The following is an 11548-nucleotide window of genomic DNA, read 5'->3' as shown; positions in this document are numbered from 1 at the left end:
TCTCTGTATATTACAGATAAGACTACCATATATGGTATTTGCCATAAATATATTCTCATGTCTTATTTGTTTTTAATGTACTTTGTATTTACTTTACCCATATTTTTATGTAGCCAAACTTTATCATTTTGATATTATCACAATACTGCTCTATGACAAATCACCACAGATCTTAATATCATGCATCTCATGAGTAATGTTAATGTCATGTGAGTGTTTATTTCTCAGTTTTTACATTGGTAGGTAGCCAGAGTTCAAATGATGACTGAACAAAGCTGAATTTGGATCCAACTAAATAAGGTACAAAGGTCATCCTAGAACTTGTGACTAGACATGCTCTTTACATGGCTGAAGGAAGGATGCAAAACCCACTACACAGCATATTTCCTGCTTTTCATCATGCCCTGCCTTTTCCAAATAGTTACATAAATGGACATATACAGTATAGAAACTTTTGGTTCTGGTTTTCTTCACATAGCAAAGATTCATCCTTATTGTTGTATAAATCAATGAACTGTTCCCTTACTGCTTGGTAGTAGTCCATTGTACTGATATCTGTTTATCCATCCACCTATTCAAGAGCATCTTTGTTGTAAATAATAATTTTAATTATTGCCAATTTTTAAAAATACTATTAGTATCTTCCCATGTTAGTCGATAGACTTCTATGGTATTTGTAATGGTTGCAAAGCCAATGAATCCCATTATCTGCATATACTACCATTTGTTTAAATAATTGCTTATCGATTATTGGCAATTTCCTAGATGAAACAAAAACAAACTTGGGGACAAAATCTTAGGCACCTTCATTATTATGTTCTTATTCTAATTTCCTAGAAGTAAAATTTTGGAATCAAAAGATACACAAAAGTTTGGGGCATGGGAACTCAAAATTGTATGAGCTGGATCATTTTTCTCTATACCAGGCATCTCACCCTTTTTTTTCTTGAGGAAGAACTATTAGACTAAGGGAATGATGGAGGAACATAAACAGAAGGAGACATGAAGGAAGGTATTATAGTCCTCAAATTTTACAAGACCAAATTTTGTGACTGGATTTAGTGCCAAAATAATACATTAGGCCAATTTTATCAAGCATTCATTTTATAGGGATAAAATTGTTCCCATCTGTTGTGATTAATTTCACTTCAGAACACCTAAGTCTTTTCACACATGTTCTCATAAAACAATGTAGAATCAACATGCTCCTACCCAGCATCTTCAGGCAGGATCTTCCATAATATAGTATTTGGGTGGAAACCAATCAACACACACAAGACAATACAGACAATCTGTCAGCTCATCATTGGAAGAAAAGGATCCTGTGATTATTTAAGTGAATTATGTTATAAATGCAATGAGAAGATAAAATATTAAAAAGCATTAACCAAATTTATAATTTTAATAAAAATTAGAAAATTGACTAATTTACTGGATTACAATTCTTTCAAAAGATTTATTTTTATTCCATAAACATTGTTGTTAATGTTCATATTTTATTTTCTCTTCAACTGAAGTCCACAGTTGGACATATACACTATTGCCAATATATATATTTTTTACTTTAGTGCTTTGGAAAGCCTGAAACCAATAGAATATTTTATGAACACTTTCAACTTTCATTTAAAGCTCCAAGTCTATGGTAAAGAAAAATTAATTTATGACTTTTTTACTAGCTTGCACTTAAGTCATAAAAATTTTTCATTTTAAAGAGCTGTATAAAGTTAAACACTCTATTGAGCTTTATCCCTCAGTTCTTGTATGTATTATGTATTTTGTTCCCTTTGAACTAAGAGGTGGCATATTGTCAGGAGCAAATGACTCTCAAAATTTATTAACTTCAGAATTTCAGGTCTTTAAATTTTCAGGGAAGTTTGACCTTGGATAAAGGCAGTCAGTACCTGAGCCATTTCATAAAATTATATTTTTATGTTGGTTTCCAGAATCTTCATTTCCTACAGATTCTATTATTAATGAAATACATAAGGACTTCCATTTATGAGGAAAACACTTGTTAATTTTCTATAGTAATTTTTTAATCAATCTTCCTTCTTGAATCACTTCTATTATATTTAAGACAATTAGATTATATTTTTCATTCTCTTGCAATTTTAAATATTTATGATCCTATGTCATCATTAAAATACAAAGGACACTACTCCGTGTAGTAAGCTACCTCAAGGATAGAAGCTCATTCTAAAGATGTAAGTAAGAATGAAAATCAGTCTCCACAACGTGGAAGGAAAACAAATTATTACCTAAAAACTTTGATAATTTAAACTTCAGCATGTATTAAACTTAGACAGGTATCAAGTTTGATAATTCATCTCAAAAATAAAGTATTTTAGAATGCCTTTTTGGATCTTATGTGATTTGTTTGAGTGGGTTTTATTATCAACAAGTTCCTTTGGATAAAAAGATTATAAATATATATGACATTGATTTCAACAAAGTTAAGGATAGGTAAGTAATGTTTGAGGATAATTACACTCACTCCATTGATAAATACTTAAATTAATGGCATATGACGATCACCGTCTCCTCCTATGCATGAAGGAATGGGCCATAGGTGGATGCACTGCTCTGTTATTAAAATGCATTAGACTGCAAAACCTATCTTGTGTTGAAGACAGAATTAAGACATTTTCTAAAATCATTAGAACTATGCATAAGTCATGATCAAGAATTTCAATTCACTTTATCCTGTGAAAATGCATATATTAAATTATTATTACTTATGTTTTGTGAATATTAAAATGTTAAAGAAAATAATACAAATAGCTAAATTTTGGAGTTGATTTTATAGTAGACATAGTAATGTATTAGCCCATATTACCAAGAATTAGTTACCTGTGTGTGTGTATAATTTTGTACTTAAGTTTGCTTTTTTAAAAAAATTTATTTATTTGACAGAGAGAGAGATCACAAGTAGGCAGAGAGGCAGGCAGAGAGAGGGGGAAGCAGGCTCCCTGCTGAGCAGAGAGTCTAATGCGGGGATCGATCTCAGGACCCTGAGATCATGACCTGAGCTGAAGACAGAGGCTTAACCCACTGAGCCACCCAGGTGCCCCTGTACTTAAGTTTTTATATTAAGGATCTTCTGCATGTATCCTTTTGCAGCTTAATTTGCTACGTATTATTTTTTAAGTTACAAAATTAAACATTATTCTTTAGATTGCACATATTTTAACTCTTGGAGTACTCCCTTTCATGGAGACTCTAGAGCCCTGAACATGTCTCCTTGTGGACATGAATGAAAGTTCCTCCCTTTGATCCTACAAACACTCCATGTAACAAGTGGCTTCTTCTACAAAGATGTCATTTTGGGAAGAACCCATAATTTTCTTATGAATTTCAGTTATGTCTTTCAGAGAGTTACTATTCACTTTCAAGTGTTAAAAATCCATTCACTCTACATTAAAGCTTTGATGTCATGTCAAACCCAATTATTCTCTACTCACTTGTCTCCGACACCACAGTGAGAGAATGCAAGAATAGTTTGTTGTATTCACAGACCCTGTCATAGGCTCCTTTTGCTCTATCTCCGTGTTCTCAAATCAGAGCACACAAAGTCAGGAGAGGTAAAGAGATAAGCACAGGTGTACTTCTAGGGAGGTTCTTGCAATATTTCTTTAGCTAAAAATGCCCTCCCTCAGGCTAGAAGTTTATCAGAATGTCCAGGCACACTTCGCCATTAGTGGCACTCTCTCTCTGACAGATACTGTGTTCACCCATGAGCCCTTCCTGTGAGGGGTGAGGGGGAGTCTCTGGGGACAACTCCTGCTGTCCGGCTGTGCTATCTTGTGGGGAAGCCATAAGCAGGCCAAACTAGCAATTTTCTGCACCATCAATTTTATCCATAGGAAATGCTGCTGCTCACCATGACATATGCTTGAAGGCTAGGCTCCACACTAATGTCCCATTCAATATTCTGTCTCTAAATGATAACTAACTTGTTAATAAAATCCACCAATTATAGTATGTCTGGCCTCCTTGAAACACTGCAGACCTTGGTAAGCTCAAATATCTCTTACCCTCTCCTCATTTCTTGTGTTACTTTAAGACAGTATTTTATACTCCTCTTGTTTCTGTGCCCCCCTCAGTGAGTCACTATTGATATGGAGGTGGTGCTTATATCACTTTTGCTTATTAAGTCTGCCCTCAAATGTATCACTTTTTTTTTAAAACTTATAATTGCTTCTTAAATTCAATCTCATCTGCCCTAGGTTCAGTTTCCCTGTTTCTAAGTACATATTTTAAAATTTATTTATTTTAGAAATACAAAGAGAGAGAGCATGCCCTAGGTTCAGTTTCCCTGTTTCTAAGTACATTTTTAAAAATTTATTTACTTTAGAAATACAAAGAGAGAGCACATACATGAGTGGGGGGAGGGCAGGAGAGGGAGAGCGAATCCCAAGCAGATTTCCTGCTGAGTGGGGAGCCTGTCACAGGGCTAGATGCCAGGAACATGAAATGAACTGAAACTAAGAGTCTGCCACCCAGGTGCCCCAGGACCTATTAACTTGCTCTCTGATGAGACTCTGTTAATAACAAATCATCTTAAGTCTTCCCCCAACCCTTTTTGAGCCTTTTACTTAAATTTTAGCTTCAATGAGTTTATAGAATTGTGGGTTAAGAGATACTTTATCCCAGCATTTCCTCAGTATGCCTTCTTAAGGAGTCTGTTTTCAGTGCATTTATATGTCCTCAAACTTTTCATTTCTTCTTTGGTATTTTATAATGTCACAATGTTCTACCTAGGTGTTTGTGCACTTTTTCTTTTTCTGCTAAGGATATATTAAGCAGGTTGGATGTGAGAAATTATTTATCACATCCTACCACACAAAAATGGGCCACTATCTCAGTATGTTTTTGTCCAGCTCCTTTGCCTATGTATGGAAATCCAGTAAGATCCGAAGAGACTCTCTTCCTTTCTTCTACGTTTTAATCCTTACCAGCATTCTTAGCGATTTCCCTCTATCGTTCTACAAATTCACTAGTTCTCTCACTAAATGTATTTCATCCCTTCTTTAATTTATTTGAGGTTTTTTTTTGGGGGGGGGCTTTAATGGCTATTTCATTCTATTTGTGTAATTTATTCCATTTTCAAAAGTGTCTGTTCTTCTTTCACAGTGCCTTGTTCTTGAATTTTATAAACATGTGAAACCTATTGTGAGCACAGTGTATCTGCTGATGCTCCTGGAAGTTTACTCCTACGTGTGATTTGTAGGTGTTTTTGTTGTTGCTGTTGTTGTTTATGTGTGGCCTGAGACTGTATATTCCACAGCAATTTTTGTCACTTTTCTCTGTGAGAATCCCTCCCGTCATGCATGGGGAGCATCCCTCCAGAGCATTTCCCTTTATTTCTTAGCAGCTACCTGAGTTTCACCAACCTGTTCCGTGTGTGATTTTTGCATCTTGAGATCTTCAGCACACATATATGCTATAAATCTCTAACCACTTTCCACACGAAGTAAAAGTTTAAGCTTTCATATATTTAGAAGCAACTTTTTTTGTTGGTCAGATTTGAAGTAGAAAAGGACATGTATTCTACTTTTGCTGAATGATGAGTTTTTTCAGGTTTATTTGTTTTTGTTTTTGTTTTTGTTTTCACGGGTCCAATCAGATTTACTCCTTTAAAATTCCTGGCTTGAGAGGTATCTCTCAGTTCATAACCCCTGACTTGGAGACACACATCCCATCACTTCTCCTTATGAAGGCATTAATACCAAAGGCTGTTGGTGATTAATCATATCAATTCGGCAGTAACAGTACCTACTCATGACCCCGCTGTGTGGATGAATACTGCTCTTTTTATTTCTGGGCTCATGGTTCTCCTTTCTTTCGAGCTCAGGTATGCATTCAAAACAATGTTTATTATAAGTTAACTTCCTTTTCTAGGTATTTCTAGCAGGAGTAATTTCAATATATATATGTTTTTATTAAGCCTGGAACTTAACTTTTATAGTTTACAAAGTTTTTATGTGGAGAACATCTGCCTTTCTAATTAGATTTTTAATTTATTTTTCTTTCAAAATTTATCGAAACCAAATTAGAGAAATTTCTAATGGTTGCATAAGATTCCAATACAGAGGATAGATGTTGATTATGTATTAATTCCTTTATCTATTGAACTTGAAATATTCTCAACAATAGTAGTTGTTATAATAGTTAAGAAGACTGTCTTTCATGAAAAGACATTTCTGCAAAGAAGACATCCAGATGGCCAACAACTTTTTCATGTGAAAAAGTGCTCCTCATCATTCAGCATCAGGGAAATACAAATCAAAACCACAATGAAATATCACCTCACACCACTCAGAATGGCTAAAATGAACAAGTCAGGAAATGACAGATGCTGGCAAGGATGCAGAGAAAGGGGAACCCTTCTACACAGCTGGTGGGAATGCAAGCTGGTGCAACCACTCTGGAAAACAGCATAGAGGTTCCTCAAAAAGTTGAAAATAGAACTATCCTATGACCCATCAATTGCACTACTGGATATTTACCCTAAAGATACGAATGTAGTGATCCAAAGGGGCACGTGCACCCAAATGTTTATAGCAGCAATGTCTATAATAGCCAAACTACGGAAAGAACCTAGATGCCCATCAACAGATGAATGGATCAAGAAGATGTGGTGTATATACACAATGGAATACTATGCAGCCATTAAAAGAAATGAAATCTTGCCTTTTGCGACAACATGGATGGAACTAGAGAGTATTATGTTTAGCAAAATAAGTCAGTTGGAGAAAGACAAATATCATATGATCACCCTGATATGAGGAAGTGGAGATGCAACGTGGGGGGTTAGGGAGGTAGGAGAAGAATAAATGAAACAAGATGGGATAGGGAGGGAGATAAACCATAAGAGACTTTTTTTTTTTAAAGATTTTATTTATTTACTTGACAGAGAGATCACAAGTAGTCATAGAGACAGGCAGAGAGAGAGGAAGAAGCAGGTTCCCCGTTGAGCAGAGAGCCCGATGCGGGGCTCGAACCCAGGACCCTGAGATCATGACCTGAGCTAAAGGCAGAGGCTTTAACCCACTGAGCCACCCAGGCGCCCCAAACCACAAAAGACTTTTAATCTCACAAACAAACTGAGGGTTGCTGGGAGAAGGGGGTGTTGGTAGAGGGTGGTGGGGTTATGGACATTGGGGAGGGTATGTGCTATGGTGAGTGCTGTGAATTGTGTAAACCTGGAGATTCACAGACCTGTACCCCTGGGGATAAAAATACATAATATGTTTATAAAAAAATAAAAAATAAAAAAATAAAGATGAAGAAAAAAAAAAAGAAGACTATTTTTAAGGCCAAACTCTTGGTTATGATTTTTCTTCTATTTGTGTGCCATTGGTCATCTTTTTAAATCACAGGATATCTTAATTTCCTCAAATGTAACACGAAGAGATAATTGTACCTACCTCTTAGGGTTTTCTGTTGGACTATATGAGTTGGTACACTGTATTGGTCTGGTAAAATTATGCAGGAGTAACACACCAACCCAAATTGCATTGACTTTGCAGATGAAAAATGTATTTCTTACTCATATCAAATCTAACATGCATCACTAGAAGTTTCTTCTCTCCATTACCTTCAGGAAACAGACTGTCTCATTTTGTAATGCTTCTATGTTGTCACTAATCATATGTTCCCATGCTTTTGAGGAGCATTAACTATCTTTCCACAACATATAAAGGTTTAATAGTAAAGTCTTGCCTATATTAAACTCAATATATATTAGCTCTTATTATTATAAATAGCAGTATGATTAATACAGTTACATGTAAACTCTGCTATCCTTGGGTTATTTCATTAAGATGCCTGGAGGAAGACATATTATGCTAAGAAGTATAGGTATTTCCCAGCTTTTTATAGAGGTTGCCAAATTCACTTTAAGATAAGATAGTTACAAATTTATAATAAGGATTTTTAAAAAAAATATTTTATTTATTTATTTGATAGACAGAGATCACAAGTAGGCAGAGAGGCAGGCAGGCTGAGGTGGGGGGAGCAAGCTCCCTGCTGAGCAGAGAGCTAGATGTGGGACTCAATCCCTGGACCTTGAGATCATGACCTGAGCAGAAGTATAATAAGCATTTTAGTGTCCATTTCTTCAGATAAAGAACAGTAGTAAGTATGGTTTTCCAACATGTCTATGTTTCTTTAAATTGATTTTTTTAATCTTCATTTCAATAGCTTAACAAATTGTATTTTTTTCTTAATTTGCATTTATTTAATTACTGCTGTGAAGATGAAAATTTTTCTGTATGCATAGTGGTCATTAGATTGTGATCTAGAGAAAATTATCTGCTTGTAACCCTATGCCCATGTTTGTCAGTGTTTTTCTCTCACCAATTTGTATTGGGTCTTTATTATATAAATTAATTTTTTTTCCTTTCCTGTATTCTTATAGTGAGATCTCAAATGATTTTCCCCCTTCATATATGAATTTTCTGCTGATCATTTTTCTCTCAGCACTGCTTTTAGCTATATTTTATAAATGTTAATATGTGGAGTTTCTATTTTCTTTCAGTTCCATGGAATTGTCATTTCCTTGACACTCCCTCTTTGACTCATAGGCTATTAAAAAATGTATAGTTTCCAAGTGTTTGGAGATTTTCTTGTTATCCTTTTATTATTGTTTTCTAGTTTGATTTTACTGTCATTGGAGGACATACTCTGCATGATTTCATTTCTGCTGAATGTATTAAAGCTTACCTTATTGTTCAGATTACAGTCTATCTTGATATACTTGTCTGGCCCTTGAAAAGAATATGCATTATGCTGTGTTTGGATGTAGTATACTACACATCTTTATTAGATAGAATAGCATATTTTATTGGTTGATGATATTGTGGGGTTCTTTCATATTTTTGGTAAATTTCTTTCTAGTTCATCCATGAGTTGTGAAGAAATAATTTATGGTTGTCTCTAACTATAAATGTGGTTTTTTCCTCTTTCTCTTTTTAGCTCTATAGTTTTACGTCATATAATTTCCAATTCTTCTGTTTAGTGAATACACATTTAGGATTAGTGACGTTTCTTCTGTGTTAATCCTTTATCATTATATAATGCCCTTGACTTACTTCAATAAATGTCTTCGCTCTATGGTCTATCTATTTAATTATTAATTAAATTGAGGCTTATTTAATATTAACAGAGTCACTTCTGTTTTTTGCTTATCAAAATTTTCATGATTATCATTTTTTATCTTTTTATTCTCAACCTGCTTATATCATTACATTTGAAGTTTCTTGTACATGGCATTACTGTAAAGGTGCGTTTACTAATCCATTCTGCCGATCACTATTTTTGAGTAATAAAGTAATCATTGATTTGCTAGAGCCTAAGTCTACCATTTCAGTATGTTGTTTTATTTGTTCTCTTTCCCTTTTACTTCTCTTGCTTTCCCTAACTTCTGTAGGTTGCTTGAGCAATTTATTTATCTGTAGTGTGCTTGATTATAATTCTTTGTACAGCTTATTACTGTTTGCCTCAAGTGCTACCTTATAATTACATAAATTGTCCCAGGCCACTGGTGTCTGTACTTTACCATCTTGAATGAAGCATAGAAACTTTTGCTCCCCTTAAATTCTTTTACTCTCTTCCATGTATAATATAATTGCTTTAAATTTTTTCTCAACTTACATAAAATCCATTATATAGCTTCATAATTGTTATTTCGACTGTCAAACATAATTTAAAAACTCAAGAGGAGAATGAAAGCCTAATGCACAGGATTTTTGTTTATGATGTTCTTTCTTTCTTCTGAAGTTTCAAATTTTCTATTAAAAATAATTTTCTTGCTCTTTAGAGAACTGTAGACATTCTTTAGGAGAGGTCTGATGTGACAAATTGTCTAACTTTTCCTTCCTCTGAGAATGTGTTCACTAACTCGTCATTCCTAATATTTTCACTGGCTTTAAGATTGTGGATTGTTTTTTTAAATATTTTATTTATTTATTTGACAGAGAGATCACAAGTAGGCAGAGAGGCAGGCAGAGAGAGAGGAGGAAGCAGGCTCCCTGCTGAGCAGAGAGCCCGATGCGGGACTCGATCCCAGGACCCTGAGATCATGACCTGAGCCGAAGGCAGCGGCTTAACCCACTGAGCCACCCAGGCGCCCTAAGATTGTGGATTTATGGGATGCCTGGGTGGCTCAGTGGGTTAAAGCCTCTGCCTTCGGCTGGGGTCATGATCTCAGGGTCCTGGGATGGAGCCCCGCATCGGGCTCTCTTCTTAGCGGGGAGCCTGCTTCCTCCTCTCTCTCTGCCTGCCTTTCTGCTACCTTGTGATTTTGTCTGTCAAATAAATAAATCTTTAAAAAAAAAAAAAAAAGATTGTGGATTTATGTTGATTTTTATTTCAGCATTTGAAAAATATTGTGCTACTTCTTTCTGACTTCCATGGTTTCTGATAAGAAACTCACTGTCAGGGGCACCTGGGTGGCTCAGTAAGTTAAGTGTCTGCCTTTTGCTCAGTCCCCAGATTGAGCCCCACATTGGGCTTCCTGATCAGTGGGTACCCTGCTTCTCCCTCTGACTCTCCCCCCCCCCCATGCTCTTTCTCTCTCTCGAATAAATAAACAAATAAAATCTTAAAAAAAGAAAAAAAACTACACCTCACTGTCACTCAAACCATGGTTTTGTTTTTTGTTTTTTTCCCCCCCCAGTAAGTAATGTGCTGCTTTCCTCTGGATTTCTTACACGGCTTTTCTCAATTTAATTTTTAAAATTTATTAATAATAAAACATTTAATGTTCATTTCCCTACTGGAAGTTAGTTTCTATAATTATTGTTCTTCTGTTGTGTTTTGTTTTTGGCGTCAAGTGAAACTTATTGTATAGACTCATGGGGTGAAGATGGGACAAGGCAAGCCATGGTCGGGAGAAAATCTGCTTCCAAACATTTTTTAATGTATTTAGATAAAATAGTAATTCAAACTCATCCAAAATTTATTTCAAGTATGTGACATATTGTTTGGGTTTGAACTGGGACCCAACCTTCACTTTTTTTAAAGTTATTTCCTTATTTATTTGAAAGAGAGAGAGAGACAGAGACAGAGAGATGCAGAGTAGGTGTGCCTGTGTGGAGTTGGGAGAGAGAGAGAGGGAGAGGGACAGCAGACTGCACATTGAACCTGGAGCCCAACTCTGCCTCAATCCCATGACCCTGAGACCATGACCTGAGCACGAATCAAGAGTTGGCATTTAACAGACCAAGTCACGTAGGCGCCCCATTCACTCTTAGTAATAAGTATTTCAATAGAATTTTTTTCTCTCCACGTTTGCAATATCTAATTCTCACTGAATCTCTAATATAAAAACCATGGTTACAAACATTCAAATATATTTTTTACTATTATTACATTTTATAAAATAAAGAGTGGCCATTGAACTGAGCCTGAAAACTGTGCTAACTCTAGGTATTAGATATCACATGGGCTACTTAGTTTACCACATCTAGATGCTAATTCAGTTCTTTCCCATTTTAAAAAGATCTATTTATTTATTTGAGAGAGAGAGAGAGAGCAGAGTGAG

The sequence above is a fragment of the Mustela erminea genome, chromosome 21 (assembly GCF_009829155.1).
Source record: "Mustela erminea isolate mMusErm1 chromosome 21, mMusErm1.Pri, whole genome shotgun sequence".
NCBI lineage: Eukaryota > Metazoa > Chordata > Mammalia > Carnivora > Mustelidae > Mustela > Mustela erminea.
Note: the sequence above shows the minus strand (reverse complement) of the source record.